The 18,374-nt window shown below is 42.3% G+C and overlaps 7 non-coding genes across 7 annotated transcripts; all 7 read left to right on the top strand.

The window, feature by feature from the left end:
- Positions 1-8,104: 8,104 nt before the first annotated feature.
- On the top strand, positions 8,105-8,176 carry TRNAE-UUC (transfer RNA glutamic acid (anticodon UUC)). The gene has a single exon. It is a non-coding gene; the product is annotated as a tRNA-Glu (tRNA).
- A 2,392-nt stretch (positions 8,177-10,568) lies between these two features.
- TRNAE-UUC (transfer RNA glutamic acid (anticodon UUC)) lies at positions 10,569-10,640 on the top strand. Its single transcript has one exon. It is a non-coding gene; the product is annotated as a tRNA-Glu (tRNA).
- A 1,708-nt stretch (positions 10,641-12,348) lies between these two features.
- On the top strand, positions 12,349-12,420 carry TRNAE-UUC (transfer RNA glutamic acid (anticodon UUC)). The gene has a single exon. It is a non-coding gene; the product is annotated as a tRNA-Glu (tRNA).
- Positions 12,421-13,032: 612 nt separating this feature from the next.
- Positions 13,033-13,104, top strand: TRNAE-CUC (transfer RNA glutamic acid (anticodon CUC)). The gene has a single exon. It is a non-coding gene; the product is annotated as a tRNA-Glu (tRNA).
- Positions 13,105-13,854: 750 nt separating this feature from the next.
- On the top strand, positions 13,855-13,926 carry TRNAE-UUC (transfer RNA glutamic acid (anticodon UUC)). Its single transcript has one exon. It is a non-coding gene; the product is annotated as a tRNA-Glu (tRNA).
- Positions 13,927-14,812: 886 nt separating this feature from the next.
- TRNAE-UUC (transfer RNA glutamic acid (anticodon UUC)) lies at positions 14,813-14,884 on the top strand. Its single transcript has one exon. It is a non-coding gene; the product is annotated as a tRNA-Glu (tRNA).
- A 2,255-nt stretch (positions 14,885-17,139) lies between these two features.
- TRNAE-UUC (transfer RNA glutamic acid (anticodon UUC)) lies at positions 17,140-17,211 on the top strand. Its single transcript has one exon. It is a non-coding gene; the product is annotated as a tRNA-Glu (tRNA).
- Positions 17,212-18,374: the final 1,163 nt, after the last annotated feature.

The raw sequence follows: 18,374 nt of genomic DNA, 5'->3' as shown, positions 1-18,374 counted from the left end.
ACTAGGAACTCAATTGTTAGAACCCGAGTAGATCCTATATGGTCTAGTGGCTAGGATATCTGTCTCTCACCCAGAAGGCCCGTTTTCAATTCCCGGTATCGGAGGTCAGTATTCTAAAAACTTTATTAGTCAACGATACTATGAGCTCAATTGTGAGAAACCAAATAGATCCGATATGGTCTATTGGCTAGGATATCTGGCCTTCACCCAGAAGGACCGGGTACAATTTCCGGTATCGGAGGTCAGTTTTCTAAAATCTTTATTATGAAACGATAGAAGAAACTCAATGGTGAAAACTCAAGCAGATCCGATATAGTCTAGTGGCCAGGATATCTGGCTTTCACCCAGAAGGCCCGGGTTCAATTCCCGGTATCTGAGGTCAGTTTTCTAAAATCTTTATTATGAAACGATAGAAGAAGCTCAATGGTGAAACTCAAGCAGATCCGATATGGTCTAGTAGCTAGGATATCTGGCTTTTACCCAGAAGGCCCGGGTTCAATTCCCGGTATCTGAGGTCAGTTTTCTAAAATCTTTATTATGAAACGATACAAGAAGCTCAATAGTGGAAACCCAAGCAGATCCGATATGGTCTAGTGGATAGGTAAGCTGGCTTTTACCCAGAAGGCCCGGGTTCAGTTCCCGGTATCGGAGGTCAATTTTCTAAATTCTTTATTAAGAAACGATACTAGGAACTCAATTGTTAGAACCCGAGTAGATCCTATATGGTCTAGTGGCTAGGATATCTGTCTCTCACCCAGAAGGCCCGTTTTCAATTCCCGGTATCGGAGGTCAGTATTCTAAAAACTTTATTAGTCAACGATACTATGAGCTCAATTGTGAGAAACCAAATAGATCCGATATGGTCTATTGGCTAGGATATCTGGCCTTCACCCAGAAGGACCGGGTACAATTTCCGGTATCGGAGGTCAGTTTTCTAAAATCTTTATTATGAAACGATAGAAGAAACTCAATGGTGAAAACTCAAGCAGATCCGATATAGTCTAGTGGCCAGGATATCTGGCTTTCACCCAGAAGGCCCGGGTTCAATTCCCGGTATCTGAGGTCAGTTTTCTAAAATCTTTATTATGAAACGATAGAAGAAGCTCAATGGTGAAACTCAAGCAGATCCGATATGGTCTAGTAGCTAGGATATCTGGCTTTTACCCAGAAGGCCCGGGTTCAATTCCCGGTATCTGAGGTCAGTTTTCTAAAATCTTTATTATGAAACGATACAAGAAGCTCAATAGTGGAAACCCAAGCAGATCCGATATGGTCTAGTGGATAGGTAAGCTGGCTTTTACCCAGAAGGCCCGGGTTCAGTTCCCGGTATCGGAGGTCAATTTTCTAAATTCTTTTTTAAGAAACGATACTAGGAACTCAATTGTTAGAACCCGAGTAGATCCTATATGGTCTAGTGGCTAGGATATCTGTCTCTCACCCAGAAGGCCCGTTTTCAATTCCCGGTATCGGAGGTCAGTATTCTAAAAACTTTATTAGTCAACGATACTATGAGCTCAATTGTGAGAAACCAAATAGATCCGATATGGTCTATTGGCTAGGATATCTGGCCTTCACCCAGAAGGACCGGGTACAATTTCCGGTATCGGAGGTCAGTTTTCTAAAATCTTTATTATGAAACGATAGAAGAAACTCAATGGTGAAAACTCAAGCAGATCCGATATAGTCTAGTGGCCAGGATATCTGGCTTTCACCCAGAAGGCCCGGGTTCAATTCCCGGTATCTGAGGTCAGTTTTCTAAAATCTTTATTATGAAACGATAGAAGAAGCTCAATGGTGAAACTCAAGCAGATCCGATATGGTCTAGTAGCTAGGATATCTGGCTTTTACCCAGAAGGCCCGGGTTCAATTCCCGGTATCTGAGGTCAGTTTTCTAAAATCTTTATTATGAAACGATACAAGAAGCTCAATAGTGGAAACCCAAGCAGATCCGATATGGTCTAGTGGATAGGTAAGCTGGCTTTTACCCAGAAGGCCCGGGTTCAGTTCCCGGTATCGGAGGTCAATTTTCTAAATTCTTTATTAAGAAACGATACTAGGAACTCAATTGTTAGAACCCGAGTAGATCCTATATGGTCTAGTGGCTAGGATATCTGTCTCTCACCCAGAAGGCCCGTTTTCAATTCCCGGTATCGGAGGTCAGTATTCTAAAAACTTTATTAGTCAACGATACTATGAGCTCAATTGTGAGAAACCAAATAGATCCGATATGGTCTATTGGCTAGGATATCTGGCCTTCACCCAGAAGGACCGGGTACAATTTCCGGTATCGAAGGTCAGTTTTCTAAAATCTTTATTATGAAACGATAGAAGAAACTCAATGGTGAAAACTCAAGCAGATCCGATATAGTCTAGTGGCCAGGATATCTGGCTTTCACCCAGAAGGCCCGGGTTCAATAACCGGTATCTGAGGTCAGTTTTCTAAAATCTTTATTATGAAACGATACAAGAAGCTCAATAGTGGAAACCCAAGCAGATCCGATATGGTCTAGTGGATAGGTAAGCTGGCTTTTACCCAGAAGGCCCGGGTTCAGTTCCCGGTATCGGAGGTCAATTTTCTAAATTCTTTATTAAGAAACGATACTAGGAACTCAATTGTTAGAACCCGAGTAGATCCTATATGGTCTAGTGGCTAGGATATCTGTCTCTCACCCAGAAGGCCCGTTTTCAATTCCCGGTATCGGAGGTCAGTATTCTAAAAACTTTATTAGTCAACGATACTATGAGCTCAATTGTGAGAAACCAAATAGATCCGATATGGTCTATTGGCTAGGATATCTGGCCTTCACCCAGAAGGACCGGGTACAATTTCCGGTATCGGAGGTCAGTTTTCTAAAATCTTTATTATGAAACGATAGAAGAAACTCAATGGTGAAAACTCAAGCAGATCCGATATAGTCTAGTGGCCAGGATATCTGGCTTTCACCCAGAAGGCCCGGGTTCAATTCCCGGTATCTGAGGTCAGTTTTCTAAAATCTTTATTATGAAACGATAGAAGAAGCTCAATGGTGAAACTCAAGCAGATCCGATATGGTCTAGTAGCTAGGATATCTGGCTTTCACCCAGAAGGCCCGGGTTCAATTCCCGGTATCTGAGGTCGGTTTTCTAAAATCTTTATTATGAAACGATACAAGAAGCTCAATAGTGGAAACCCAAGCAGATCCGATATGGTCTAGTGGATAGGTAAGCTGGCTTTTACCCAGAAGGCCCGGGTTCAGTTCCCGGTATCGGAGGTCAATTTTCTAAATTCTTTATTAAGAAACGATTCTAGGAACTCAATTGTTAGAACCCGAGTAGATCCTATATGGTCTAGTGGCTAGGATATCTGTCTCTCACCCAGAAGGCCCGTTTTCAATTCCCGGTATCGGAGGTCAGTATTCTAAAAACTTTATTAGTCAACGATACTATGAGCTCAATTGTGAGAAACCAAATAGATCCGATATGGTCTATTGGCTAGGATATCTGGCCTTCACCCAGAAGGACCGGGTACAATTTCCGGTATCGGAGGTCAGTTTTCTAAAATCTTTATTATGAAACGATAGAAGAAACTCAATGGTGAAAACTCAAGCAGATCCGATATAATCTAGTGGCCAGGATATCTGGCTTTCACCCAGAAGGCCCGGGTTCAATTCCAGGTATCTGAGGTCAGTTTTCTAAAATCTTTATTATGAAACGATAGAAGAAGCTCAATGGTGAAACTCAAGCAGATCCGATATGGTCTAGTAGCTAGGATATCTGGCTTTCACCCAGAAGGCCCGGGTTCAATTCCCGGTATCTGAGGTCAGTTTTCTAAAATCTTTATTATGAAACGATACAAGAAGCTCAATAGTGGAAACCCAAGCAGATCCGATATGGTCTAGTGGATAGGTAAGCTGGCTTTTACCCAGAAGGCCCGGGTTCAGTTCCCGGTATCGGAGGTCAATTTTCTAAATTCTTTATTAAGAAACGATTCTAGGAACTCAATTGTTAGAACCCGAGTAGATCCTATATGGTCTAGTGGCTAGGATATCTGTCTCTCACCCAGAAGGCCCGTTTTCAATTCCCGGTATCGGAGGTCAGTATTCTAAAAACTTTATTAGTCAACGATACTATGAGCTCAATTGTGAGAAACCAAATAGATCCGATATGGTCTATTGGCTAGGATATCTGGCCTTCACCCAGAAGGACCGGGTACAATTTCCGGTATCGGAGGTCAGTTTTCTAAAATCTTTATTATGAAACGATAGAAGAAACTCAATGGTGAAAACTCAAGCAGATCCGATATAGTCTAGTGGCCAGGATATCTGGCTTTCACCCAGAAGGCCCGGGTTCAATTCCAGGTATCTGAGGTCAGTTTTCTAAAATCTTTATTATGAAACGATAGAAGAAGCTCAATGGTGAAACTCAAGCAGATCCGATATGGTCTAGTAGCTAGGATATCTGGCTTTCACCCAGAAGGCCCGGGTTCAATTCCCGGTATCTGAGGTCAGTTTTCTAAAATCTTTATTATGAAACGATACAAGAAGCTCAATAGTGGAAACCCAAGCAGATCCGATATGGTCTAGTGGATAGGTAAGCTGGCTTTTACCCAGAAGGCCCGGGTTCAGTTCCCGGTATCGGAGGTCAATTTTCTAAATTCTTTATTAAGAAACGATTCTAGGAACTCAATTGTTAGAACCCGAGTAGATCCTATATGGTCTAGTGGCTAGGATATCTGTCTCTCACCCAGAAGGCCCGTTTTCAATTCCCGGTATCGGAGGTCAGTATTCTAAAAACTTTATTAGTCAACGATACTATGAGCTCAATTGTGAGAAACCAAATAGATCCGATATGGTCTATTGGCTAGGATATCTGGCCTTCACCCAGAAGGACCGGGTACAATTTCCGGTATCGGAGGTCAGTTTTCTAAAATCTTTATTATGAAACGATAGAAGAAACTCAATGGTGAAAACTCAAGCAGATCCGATATAGTCTAGTGGCCAGGATATCTGGCTTTCACCCAGAAGGCCCGGGTTCAATTCCCGGTATCTGAGGTCAGTTTTCTAAAATCTTTATTATGAAACGATAGAAGAAGCTCAATAGTGGAAACCCAAGCAGATCCGATATGGTCTAGTGGATAGGTAAGCTGGCTTTTACCCAGAAGGCCCGGGTTCAGTTCCCGGTATCGGAGGTCAATTTTCTAAATTCTTTATTAAGAAACGATACTAGGAACTCAATTGTTAGAACCCGAGTAGATCCTATATGGTCTAGTGGCTAGGATATCTGTCTCTCACCCAGAAGGCCCGTTTTCAATTCCCGGTATCGGAGGTCAGTATTCTAAAAACTTTATTAGTCAACGATACTATGAGCTCAATTGTGAGAAACCAAATAGATCCGATATGGTCTATTGGCTAGGATATCTGGCCTTCTCCCAGAAGGACCGGGTACAATTTCCGGTATCGGAGGTCAGTTTTCTAAAATCTTTATTATGAAACGATAGAAGAAACTCAATGGTGAAAACTCAAGCAGATCCGATATAGTCTAGTGGCCAGGATATCTGGCTTTCACCCAGAAGGCCCGGGTTCAATTCCCGGTATCTGAGGTCAGTTTTCTAAAATCTTTATTATGAAACGATAGAAGAAGCTCAATGGTGAAACTCAAGCAGATCCGATATGGTCTAGTAGCTAGGATATCTGGCTTTCACCCAGAAGGCCCGGGTTCAATTCCCGGTATCTGAGGTCAGTTTTCTAAAATCTTTATTATGAAACGATACAAGAAGCTCAATAGTGGAAACCCAAGCAGATTCGATATGGTCTAGTGGATAGGTAAGCTGGCTTTTACCCAGAAGGCCCGGGTTCAGTTCCCGGTATCGGAGGTCAATTTTCTAAATTCTTTATTAAGAAACGATTCTAGGAACTCAATTGTTAGAACCCGAGTAGATCCTATATGGTCTAGTGGCTAGGATATCTGTCTCTCACCCAGAAGGCCCGTTTTCAATTCCCGGTATCGGAGGTCAGTATTCTAAAAACTTTATTAGTCAACGATACTATGAGCTCAATTGTGAGAAACCAAATAGATCCGATATGGTCTATTGGCTAGGATATCTGGCCTTCACCCAGAAGGACCGGGTACAATTTCCGGTATCGGAGGTCAGTTTTCTAAAATCTTTATTATGAAACGATAGAAGAAACTCAATGGTGAAAACTCAAGCAGATCCGATATAGTCTAGTGGCCAGGATATCTGGCTTTCACCCAGAAGGCCCGGGTTCAATTCCAGGTATCTGAGGTCAGTTTTCTAAAATCTTTATTATGAAACGATAGAAGAAGCTCAATGGTGAAACTCAAGCAGATCCGATATGGTCTAGTAGCTAGGATATCTGGCTTTCACCCAGAAGGCCCGGGTTCAATTCCCGGTATCTGAGGTCAGTTTTCTAAAATCTTTATTATGAAACGATACAAGAAGCTCAATAGTGGAAACCCAAGCAGATCCGATATGGTCTAGTGGATAGGTAAGCTGGCTTTTACCCAGAAGGCCCGGGTTCAGTTCCCGGTATCGGAGGTCAATTTTCTAAATTCTTTATTAAGAAACGATTCTAGGAACTCAATTGTTAGAACCCGAGTAGATCCTATATGGTCTAGTGGCTAGGATATCTGTCTCTCACCCAGAAGGCCCGTTTTCAATTCCCGGTATCGGAGGTCAGTATTCTAAAAACTTTATTAGTCAACGATACTATGAGCTCAATTGTGAGAAACCAAATAGATCCGATATGGTCTATTGGCTAGGATATCTGGCCTTCACCCAGAAGGACCGGGTACAATTTCCGGTATCGGAGGTCAGTTTTCTAAAATCTTTATTATGAAACGATAGAAGAAACTCAATGGTGAAAACTCAAGCAGATCCGATATAGTCTAGTGGCCAGGATATCTGGCTTTCACCCAGAAGGCCCGGGTTCAATTCCAGGTATCTGAGGTCAGTTTTCTAAAATCTTTATTATGAAACGATAGAAGAAGCTCAATGGTGAAACTCAAGCAGATCCGATATGGTCTAGTAGCTAGGATATCTGGCTTTTACCCAGAAGGCCCGGGTTCAATTCCCGGTATCTGAGGTCAGTTTTCTAAAATCTTTATTATGAAACGATACAAGAAGCTCAATAGTGGAAACCCAAGCAGATCCGATATGGTCTAGTGGATAGGTAAGCTGGCTTAACCCAGAAGGACCGGGTTCAATTCCCGGTATCGGAGGTCAGTTTTCTAAAAACTTTATTAGTCAACGATACTATGAGCTCAATTGTGAGAAACCAAATAGATCCGATATGGTCTATTGGCTAGGATATCTGGCCTTCACCCAGAAGGACCGGGTACAATTTCCGGTATCGGAGGTCAGTTTTCTAAAATCTTTATTATGAAACGATAGAAGAAACTCAATGTTGAAAACTCAAGCAGATCCGATATAGTCTAGTGGCCAGGATATCTGGCTTTCACCCAGAAGGCCCGGGTTCAATTCCCGGTATCTGAGGTCAGTTTTCTAAAATCTTTATTATGAAACGATACAAGAAGCTCAATAGTGGAAACCCAAGCAGATCCGATATGGTCTAGTGGATAGGTAAGCTGGCTTTTACCCAGAAGGCCCGGGTTCAGTTCCCGGTATCGGAGGTCAATTTTCTAAATTCTTTATTAAGAAACGATACTAGGAACTCAATTGTTAGAACCCGAGTAGATCCGATATGGTCTAGTGGCTATTATATCTGGCTTAACCCAGAAGGCCCGGGTTCAATTCCCGGTATCTGAGGTCAGTTTTCTAAAAACTTTATTAGTCAACGATACTATGAGCTCAATTGTGAGAAACCAAATAGATCCGATATGGTCTATTGGCTAGGATATCTGGCCTTCACCCAGAAGGACCGGGTACAATTTCCGGTATCGGAGGTCAGTTTTCTAAAATCTTTATTATGAAACGATAGAAGAAACTCAATGGTGAAAACTCAAGCAGATCCGATATAGTCTAGTGGCCAGGATATCTGGCTTTCACCCAGAAGGCCCGGGTTCAATTCCCGGTATCTGAGGTCAGTTGCCTAAAATCTTTATTATGAAACGATAGAAGAAGCTCAATGGTGAAAACTCAAGCAGATCCGATATGGTCTAGTGGCTAGGATATCTGGCTTTCACCCAGAAGGCCTGGGTTCAATTCCCGGTATCGGAGGTCAATTTTCTAAATTTTTTTATTAAGAAACGATACTAGGAACTCAACTGTTAGAACCCGAGTAGATCCGATATGGTCTAGTGGCTATTATATCTGGCTTAACCCAGAAGGCCCGGGTTCAATTCCCGGTATCGGAGGTCAGTTTTCTAAAAACTTTATTAGTCAACGATACTATGAGCTCAATTGTGAGAAACCAAATAGATCCGATATGGTCTATTGGCTAGGATATCTGGCCTTCACCCAGAAGGACCGGGTACAATTTCCGGTATCGGAGGTCAGTTTTCTAAAATCTTTATTATGAAACGATAGAAGAAACTCAATGGTGAAAACTCAAGCAGATCCGATATAGTCTAGTGGCCAGGATATCTGGCTTTCACCCAGAAGGCCCGGGTTCAATTCCCGGTATCTGAGGTCAGTTTTCTAAAATCTTTATTATGAAACGATAGAAGAAGCTCAATGGTGAAACTCAAGCAGATCCGATATGGTCTAGTGGCTAGGATATCTGGCTTTCATCCAGAAGGCCCGGGTTCAATTCCCGGTATCTGAGGTCAGTTTTCTAAAATCTTTATTATGAAACGATACAAGAAGCTCAATAGTGGAAACCCAAGCAGATCCGATATGGTCTAGTAAATAGGCAAGCTGGCTTTCACCCAGAAGGCCCGGGTTCAGTTCCCGGTATCGGAGGTCAATTTTCTAAATTCTTTATTAAGAAACGATACTAGGAACTCAATTGTTAGAACCCGAGTAGATCCTATATGGTCTAGTGGCTAGGATATCTGTCTCTCACCCAGAAGGCCCGTTTTCAATTCCCGGTATCGGAGGTCAGTATTCTAAAAACTTTATTAGTCAACGATACTATGAGCTCAATTGTGAGAAACCAAATAGATCCGATATGGTCTATTGGCTAGGATATCTGGCCTTCACCCAGAAGGACCGGGTACAATTTCCGGTATCGGAGGTCAGTTTTCTAAAATCTTTATTATGAAACGATAGAAGAAACTCAATGGTGAAAACTCAAGCAGATCCGATATAGTCTAGTGGCCAGGATATCTGGCTTTCACCCAGAAGGCCCGGGTTCAATTCCCGGTATCTGAGGTCAGTTTTCTAAAATCTTTATTATGAAACGATAGAAGAAGCTCAATGGTGAAACTCAAGCAGATCCGATATGGTCTAGTGGCTAGGATATCTGGCTTTCATCCAGAAGGCCCGGGTTCAATTCCCGGTATCTGAGGTCAGTTTTCTAAAATCTTTATTATGAAACGATACAAGAAGCTCAATAGTGGAAACCCAAGCAGATCCGATATGGTCTAGTAAATAGGCAAGCTGGCTTTCACCCAGAAGGTCCGGGTTCAGTTCCCGGTATCGGAGGTCAATTTTCTAAATTCTTTATTAAGAAACGATACTAGGAACTCAATTGTTAGAACCCGAGTAGATCCTATATGGTCTAGTGGCTAGGATATCTGTCTCTCACCCAGAAGGCCCGTTTTCAATTCCCGGTATCGGAGGTCAGTATTCTAAAAACTTTATTAGTCAACGATACTATGAACTCAATTGTGAGAAACCAAATAGATCCGATATGGTCTATTGGCTAGGATATCTGGCCTTCACCCAGAAGGACCGGGTACAATTTCCGGTATCGGAGGTCAGTTTTCTAAAATCTTTATTATGAAACGATAGAAGAAACTCAATGGTGAAAACTCAAGCAGATCCGATATAGTCTAGTGGCCAGGATATCTGGCTTTCACCCAGAAGGCCCGGGTTCAATTCCCGGTATCTGAGGTCAGTTTTCTAAAATCTTTATTATGAAACGATACAAGAAGCTCAATAGTGGAAACCCAAGCAGATCCGATATGGTCTAGTGGATAGGTAAGCTGGCTTTTACCCAGAAGGCCCGGGTTCAGTTCCCGGTATCGGAGGTCAATTTTCTAAATTCTTTATTAAGAAACGATACTAGGAACTCAATTGTTAGAACCCGAGTAGATCCTATATGGTCTAGTGGCTAGGATATCTGTCTCTCACCCAGAAGGCCCGTTTTCAATTCCCGGTATCGGAGGTCAGTATTCTAAAAACTTTATTAGTCAACGATACTATGAGCTCAATTGTGAGAAACCAAATAGATCCGACATGGTCTATTGGCTAGGATATCTGGCCTTCACCCAGAAGGACCGGGTACAATTTCCGGTATCGGAGGTCAGTTTTCTAAAATCTTTATTATGAAACGATAGAAGAAACTCAATGGTGAAAACTCAAGCAGATCCGATATAGTCTAGTGGCCAGGATATCTGGCTTTCACCCAGAAGGCCCGGGTTCAATTCCCGGTATCTGAGGTCAGTTGCCTAAAATCTTTATTATGAAACGATAGAAGAAGCTCAATGGTGAAAACTCAAGCAGATCCGATATGGTCTAGTGGCTAGGATATCTGGCTTTCACCCAGAAGGCCTGGGTTCAATTCCCGGTATCGGAGGTCAATTTTCTAAATTTTTTTATTAAGAAACGATACTAGGAACTCAATTGTTAGAACCCGAGTAGATCCGATATGGTCTAGTGGCTATTATATCTGGCTTAACCCAGAAGGCCCGGGTTCAATTCCCGGTATCGGAGGTCAGTTTTCTAAAAACTTTATTAGTCAACGATACTATGAGCTCAATTGTGAGAAACCAAATAGATCCGATATGGTCTATTGGCTAGGATATCTGGCCTTCACCCAGAAGGACCGGGTACAATTTCCGGTATCGGAGGTCAGTTTTCTAAAATCTTTATTATGAAACGATAGAAGAAACTCAATGGTGAAAACTCAAGCAGATCCGATATAGTCTAGTGGCCAGGATATCTGGCTTTCACCCAGAAGGCCCGGGTTCAATTCCCGGTATCTGAGGTCAGTTTTCTAAAATCTTTATTATGAAACGATAGAAGAAGCTCAATGGTGAAACTCAAGCAGATCCGATATGGTCTAGTGGCTAGGATATCTGGCTTTCATCCAGAAGGCCCGGGTTCAATTCCCGGTATCTGAGGTCAGTTTTCTAAAATCTTTATTATGAAACGATACAAGAAGCTCAATAGTGGAAACCCAAGCAGATCCGATATGGTCTAGTAAATAGGCAAGCTGGCTTTCACCCAGAAGGCCCGGGTTCAGTTCCCGGTATCGGAGGTCAATTTTCTAAATTCTTTATTAAGAAACGATACTAGGAACTCAATTGTTAGAACCCGAGTAGATCCTATATGGTCTAGTGGCTAGGATATCTGTCTCTCACCCAGAAGGCCCGTTTTCAATTCCCGGTATCGGAGGTCAGTATTCTAAAAACTTTATTAGTCAAAGATACTATGAGCTCAATTGTGAGAAACCAAATAGATCCGATATGGTCTATTGGCTAGGATATCTGACCTTCACCCAGAAGGACCGGGTACAATTTCCGGTATCGGAGGTCAGTTTTCTAAAATCTTTATTATGAAACGATAGAAGAAACTCAATGGTGAAAACTCAAGCAGATCCGATATAGTCTAGTGGCCAGGATATCTGGCTTTCACCCAGAAGGCCCGGGTTCAATTCCCGGTATCTGAGGTCAGTTTTCTAAAATCTTTATTATGAAACGATACAAGAAGCTCAATAGTGGAAACCCAAGCAGATCCGATATGGTCTAGTGGATAGGTAAGCTGGCTTTTACCCAGAAGGCCCGGGTTCAGTTCCCGGTATCGGAGGTCAATTTTCTAAATTCTTTATTAAGAAACGATACTAGGAACTCAATTGTTAGAACCCGAGTAGATCCTATATGGTCTAGTGGCTAGGATATCTGTCTCTCACCCAGAAGGCCCGTTTTCAATTCCCGGTATCGGAGGTCAGTATTCTAAAAACTTTATTAGTCAACGATACTATGAGCTCAATTGTGAGAAACCAAATAGATCCGATATGGTCTATTGGCTAGGATATCTGGCCTTCACCCAGAAGGACCGGGTACAATTTCCGGTATCGGAGGTCAGTTTTCTAAAATCTTTATTATGAAACGATAGAAGAAACTCAATGGTGAAAACTCAAGCAGATCCGATATAGTCTAGTGGCCAGGATATCTGGCTTTCACCCAGAAGGCCCGGGTTCAATTCCCGGTATCTGAGGTCAGTTGCCTAAAATCTTTATTATGAAACGATAGAAGAAGCTCAATGGTGAAAACTCAAGCAGATCCGATATGGTCTAGTGGCTAGGATATCTGGCTTTCACCCAGAAGGCCTGGGTTCAATTCCCGGTATCGGAGGTCAATTTTCTAAATTTTTTTATTAAGAAACGATACTAGGAACTCAATTGTTAGAACCCGAGTAGATCCGATATGGTCTAGTGGCTATTATATCTGGCTTAACCCAGAAGGCCCGGGTTCAATTCCCGGTATCGGAGGTCAGTTTTCTAAAAACTTTATTATGAAACGATAGAAGAAACTCAATGGTGAAAACTCAAGCAGATCCGATATAGTCTAGTGGCCAGGATATCTGGCTTTCACCCAGAAGGCCCGGGTTCAATTCCCGGTATCTGAGGACAGTTTTCTAAAATCTTTATTATGAAACGATAGAAGAAGCTCAATGGTGAAACTCAAGCAGATCCGATATGGTCTAGTGGCTAGGATATCTGGCTTTCATCCAGAAGGCCCGGGTTCAATTCCCGGTATCTGAGGTCAGTTTTCTAAAATCTTTATTATGAAACGATACAAGAAGCTCAATAGTGGAAACCCAAGCAGATCCGATATGGTCTAGTAAATAGGCAAGCTGGCTTTCACCCAGAAGGCCCGGGTTCAGTTCCCGGTATCGGAGGTCAATTTTCTAAATTCTTTATTAAGAAACGATACTAGGAACTCAATTGTTAGAACCCGAGTAGATCCTATATGGTCTAGTGGCTAGGATATCTGGCTCTCACCCAGAAGGCCCGGGTTCAATTCCCGGTATCGGAGGTCAGTATTCTAAAAACTTTATTAGTCAACGATACTATGAGCTCAATTGTGAGAAACCAAATAGATCCGATATGGTCTATTGGCTAGGATATCTGGCCTTCACCCAGAAGGACCGGGTACAATTTCCGGTATCGGAGGTCAGTTTTCTAAAAACTTTATTAGTCAACGATACTATGAGCTCAATTGTGAGAAACCAAATAGATCCGATATGGTCTATTGGCTAGGATATCTGGCGTTCACCCAGAAGGACCGGGTACAATTTCCGGTATCGGAGGTCAGTTTTCTAAAATCTTTATTATGAAACGATAGAAGAAACTCAATGGTGAAAACTCAAGCAGATCCGATATAGTCTAGTGGCCAGGATATCTGGCTTTCACCCAGAAGGCCTGGGTTCAATTCCCGGTATCTGAGGTCAATTTTCTAAATTTTTTTATTAAGAAACGATACTAGGAACTCAATTGTTAGAACCCGAGTAGATCCGATATGGTCTAGTGGCTAGGATATCTGGCTTAACCCAGAAGGCCCGGGTTCAATTCCCGGTATCGGAGGTCAGTTTTCTAAAAACTTTATTAGTCAACGATACTATGAGCTCAATTGTGAGAAACCAAATAGATCCGATATGGTCTATTGGCTAGGATATCTGGCCTTCACCCAGAAGGACCGGGTACAATTTCCGGTATCGGAGGTCAGTTTTCTAAAATCTTTATTATGAAACGATAGAAGAAACTCAATGGTGAAAACTCAAGCAGATCCGATATAGTCTAGTGGCCAGGATATCTGGCTTTCACCCAGAAGGCCTGGGTTCAATTCCCGGTATCGGAGGTCAATTTTCTAAAATCTTTATTATGAAACGATAGAAGAAACTCGATGGTGAAAACTCAAGCAGATCCGATATAGTCTAGTGGCCAGGATATCTGGCTTTCACCCAGAAGGCCCGGGTTCAATTCCCGGTATCTGAGGTCAGTTTTCTAAAATCTTTATTATGAAACGATAGAAGAAGCTCAATGGTGAAACTCAAGCAGATCCGATATGGTCTAGTGGCTAGGATATCTGGCTTTCATCCAGAAGGCCCGGGTTCAATTCCCGGTATCTGAGGTCAGTTTTCTAAAATCTTTATTATGAAACGATACAAGAAGCTCAATAGTGGAAACCCAAGCAGATCCGATATGGTCTAGTGGATAGGCAAGCTGGCTTTCACCCAGAAGGCCCGGGTTCAGTTCCCGGTATCGGAGGTCAATTTTCTAAATTCTTTATTAAGAAACGATACTAGGAACTCAATTGTTAGAACCCGAGTAGATCCTATATGGTCTAGTGGCTAGGATATCTGTCTCTCACCCAGAAGGCCCGTTTTCAATTCCCGGTATCGGAGGTCAGTATTCTAAAAACTTTATTAGTCAACGATACTATGAGCTCAATTGTGAGAAACCAAATAGATCCGATATGGTCTATTGGCTAGGATATCTGGCCTTCACCCAGAAGGACCGGGTACAATTTCCGGTATCGGAGGTCAGTTTTCTAAAATCTTTATTATGAAACGATAGAAGAAACTCAATGGTGAAAACTCAAGCAGATCCGATATAGTCTAGTGGCCAGGATATCTGGCTTTCACCCAGAAGGCCCGGGTTCAATTCCCGGTATCTGAGGTCAGTTGCCTAAAATCTTTATTATGAAACGATAGAAGAAGCTCAATGGTGAAAACTCAAGCAGATCCGATATGGTCTAGTGGCTAGGATATCTGGCTTTCACCCAGAAGGCCTGGGTTCAATTCCCGGTATCGGAGGTCAATTTTCTAAATTTTTTTATTAAGAAACGATACTAGGAACTCAATTGTTAGAACCCGAGTAGATCCGATATGGTCTAGTGGCTATTATATCTGGCTTAACCCAGAAGGCCCGGGTTCAATTCCCGGTATCGGAGGTCAGTTTTCTAAAAACTTTATTATGAAACGATAGAAGAAACTCAATGGTGAAAACTCAAGCAGATCCGATATAGTCTAGTGGCCAGGATATCTGGCTTTCACCCAGAAGGCCCGGGTTCAATTCCCGGTATCTGAGGACAGTTTTCTAAAATCTTTATTATGAAACGATAGAAGAAGCTCAATGGTGAAACTCAAGCAGATCCGATATGGTCTAGTGGCTAGGATATCTGGCTTTCATCCAGAAGGCCCGGGTTCAATTCCCGGTATCTGAGGTCAGTTTTCTAAAATCTTTATTATGAAACGATACAAAAAGCTCAATAGTGGAAACCCAAGCAGATCCGATATGGTCTAGTAAATAGGCAAGCTGGCTTTCACCCAGAAGGCCCGGGTTCAGTTCCCGGTATCGGAGGTCAATTTTCTAAATTCTTTATTAAGAAACGATACTAGGAACTCAATTGTTAGAACCCGAGTAGATCCTATATGGTCTAGTGGCTAGGATATCTGTCTCTCACCCAGAAGGCCCGTTTTCAATTCCCGGTATCGGAGGTCAGTATTCTAAAAACTTTATTAGTCAACGATACTATGAGCTCAATTGTGAGAAACCAAATAGATCCGATATGGTCTATTGGCTAGGATATCTGGCCTTCACCCAGAAGGACCGGGTACAATTTCCGGTATCGGAGGTCAGTTTTCTAAAATCTTTATTATGAAACGATAGAAGAAACTCAATGGTGAAAACTCAAGCAGATCCGATATAGTCTAGTGGCCAGGATATCTGGCTTTCACCCAGAAGGCCCGGGTTCAATTCCCGGTATCTGAGGTCAGTTTTCTAAAATCTTTATTATGAAACGATAGAAGAAGCTCAATGGTGAAACTCAAGCAGATCCGATATGGTCTAGTGGCTAGGATATCTGGCTTTCATCCAGAAGGCCCGGGTTCAATTCCCGGTATCTGAGGTCAGTTTTCTAAAATCTTTATTATGAAACGATACAAGAAGCTCAATAGTGGAAACCCAAGCAGATCCGATATGGTCTAGTAAATAGGCAAGCTGGCTTTCACCCAGAAGGTCCGGGTTCAGTTCCCGGTATCGGAGGTCAATTTTCTAAATTCTTTATTAAGAAACGATACTAGGAACTCAATTGTTAGAACCCGAGTAGATCCTATATGGTCTAGTGGCTAGGATATCTGTCTCTCACCCAGAAGGCCCGTTTTCATTTCCCGGTATCGGAGGTCAGTATTCTAAAAACTTTATTAGTCAACGATACTATGAACTCAATTGTGAGAAACCAAATAGATCCGATATGGTCTATTGGCTAGGATATCTGGCCTTCACCCAGAAGGACCGGGTACAATTTCCGGTATCGGAGGTCAGTTTTCTAAAATCTTTATTATGAAACGATAGAAGAAACTCAATGGTGAAAACTCAAGCAGATCCGATATAGTCTAGTGGCCAGGATATCTGGCTTTCACCCAGAAGGCCCGGGTTCAATTCCCGGTATCTGAGGTCAGTTTTCTAAAATCTTTATTATGAAACGATACAAGAAGCTCAATAGTGGAAACCCAAGCAGATCCGATATGGTCTAGTGGATAGGTAAGCTGGCTTTTACCCAGAAGGCCCGGGTTCAGTTCCCGGTATCGGAGGTCAATTTTCTAAATTCTTTATTAAGAAACGATACTAGGAACTCAATTGTTAGAACCCGAGTAGATCCTATATGGTCTAGTGGCTAGGATATCTGTCTCTCACCCAGAAGGCCCGTTTTCAATTCCCGGTATCGGAGGTCAGTATTCTAAAAACTTTATTAGTCAACGATACTATGAGCTCAATTGTGAGAAACCAAATAGATCCGACATGGTCTATTGGCTAGGATATCTGGCCTTCACCCAGAAGGACCGGGTACAATTTCCGGTATCGGAGGTCAGTTTTCTAAAATCTTTATTATGAAACGATAGAAGAAACTCAATGGTGAAAACTCAAGCAGATCCGATATAGTCTAGTGGCCAGGATATCTGGCTTTCACCCAGAAGGCCCGGGTTCAATTCCCGGTATCTGAGGTCAGTTGCCTAAAATCTTTATTATGAAACGATAGAAGAAGCTCAATGGTGAAAACTCAAGCAGATCCGATATGGTCTAGTGGCTAGGATATCTGGCTTTCACCCAGAAGGCCTGGGTTCAATTCCCGGTATCGGAGGTCAATTTTCTAAATTTTTTTATTAAGAAACGATACTAGGAACTCAATTGTTAGAACCCGAGTAGATCCGATATGGTCTAGTGGCTATTATATCTGGCTTAACCCAGAAGGCCCGGGTTCAATTCCCGGTATCGGAGGTCAGTTTTCTAAAAACTTTATTAGTCAACGATACTATGAGCTCAATTGTGAGAAACCAAATAGATCCGATATGGTCTATTGGCTAGGATATCTGGCCTTCACCCAGAAGGACCGGGTACAATTTCCGGTATCGGAGGTCAGTTTTCTAAAATCTTTATTATGAAACGATAGAAGAAACTCAATGGTGAAAACTCAAGCAGATCCGATATAGTCTAGTGGCCAGGATATCTGGCTTTCACCCAGAAGGCCCGGGTTCAATTCCCGGTATCTGAGGTCAGTTTTCTAAAATCTTTATTATGAAACGATAGAAGAAGCTCAATGGTGAAACTCAAGCAGATCCGATATGGTCTAGTGGCTAGGATATCTGGCTTTCATCCAGAAGGCCCGGGTTCAATTCCCGGTATCTGAGGTCAGTTTTCTAAAATCTTTATTATGAAACGATACAAGAAGCTCAATAGTGGAAACCCAAGCAGATCCGATATGGTCTAGTAAATAGGCAAGCTGGCTTTCACCCAGAAGGCCCGGGTTCAGTTCCCGGTATCGGAGGTCAATTTTCTAAATTCTTTATTAAGAAACGATACTAGGAACTCAATTGTTAGAACCCGAGTAGATCCTATATGGTCTAGTGGCTAGGATATCTGTCTCTCACCCAGAAGGCCCGTTTTCAATTCCCGGTATCGGAGGTCAGTATTCTAAAAACTTTATTAGTCAAAGATACTATGAGCTCAATTGTGAGAAACCAAATAGATCCGATATGGTCTATTGGCTAGGATATCTGACCTTCACCCAGAAGGACCGGGTACAATTTCCGGTATCGGAGGTCAGTTTTCTAAAATCTTTATTATGAAACGATAGAAGAAACTCAATGGTGAAAACTCAAGCAGATCCGATATAGTCTAGTGGCCAGGATATCTGGCTTTCACCCAGAAGGCCCGGGTTCAATTCCCGGTATCTGAGGTCAGTTTTCTAAAATCTTTATTATGAAACGATACAAGAAGCTCAATAGTGGAAACCCAAGCAGATCC

Source organism: Phalangium opilio, unplaced genomic scaffold (assembly GCF_054372755.1).
Source record: "Phalangium opilio isolate 3A_F unplaced genomic scaffold, DU_Popi_V2 ptg000118l_1, whole genome shotgun sequence".
Classification (NCBI taxonomy): Eukaryota; Metazoa; Arthropoda; class Arachnida; order Opiliones; family Phalangiidae; genus Phalangium; species Phalangium opilio.
The sequence above is the reverse complement of the archived record's forward strand: the minus strand, read 5'-3'. Positions and strand labels throughout refer to the sequence as shown.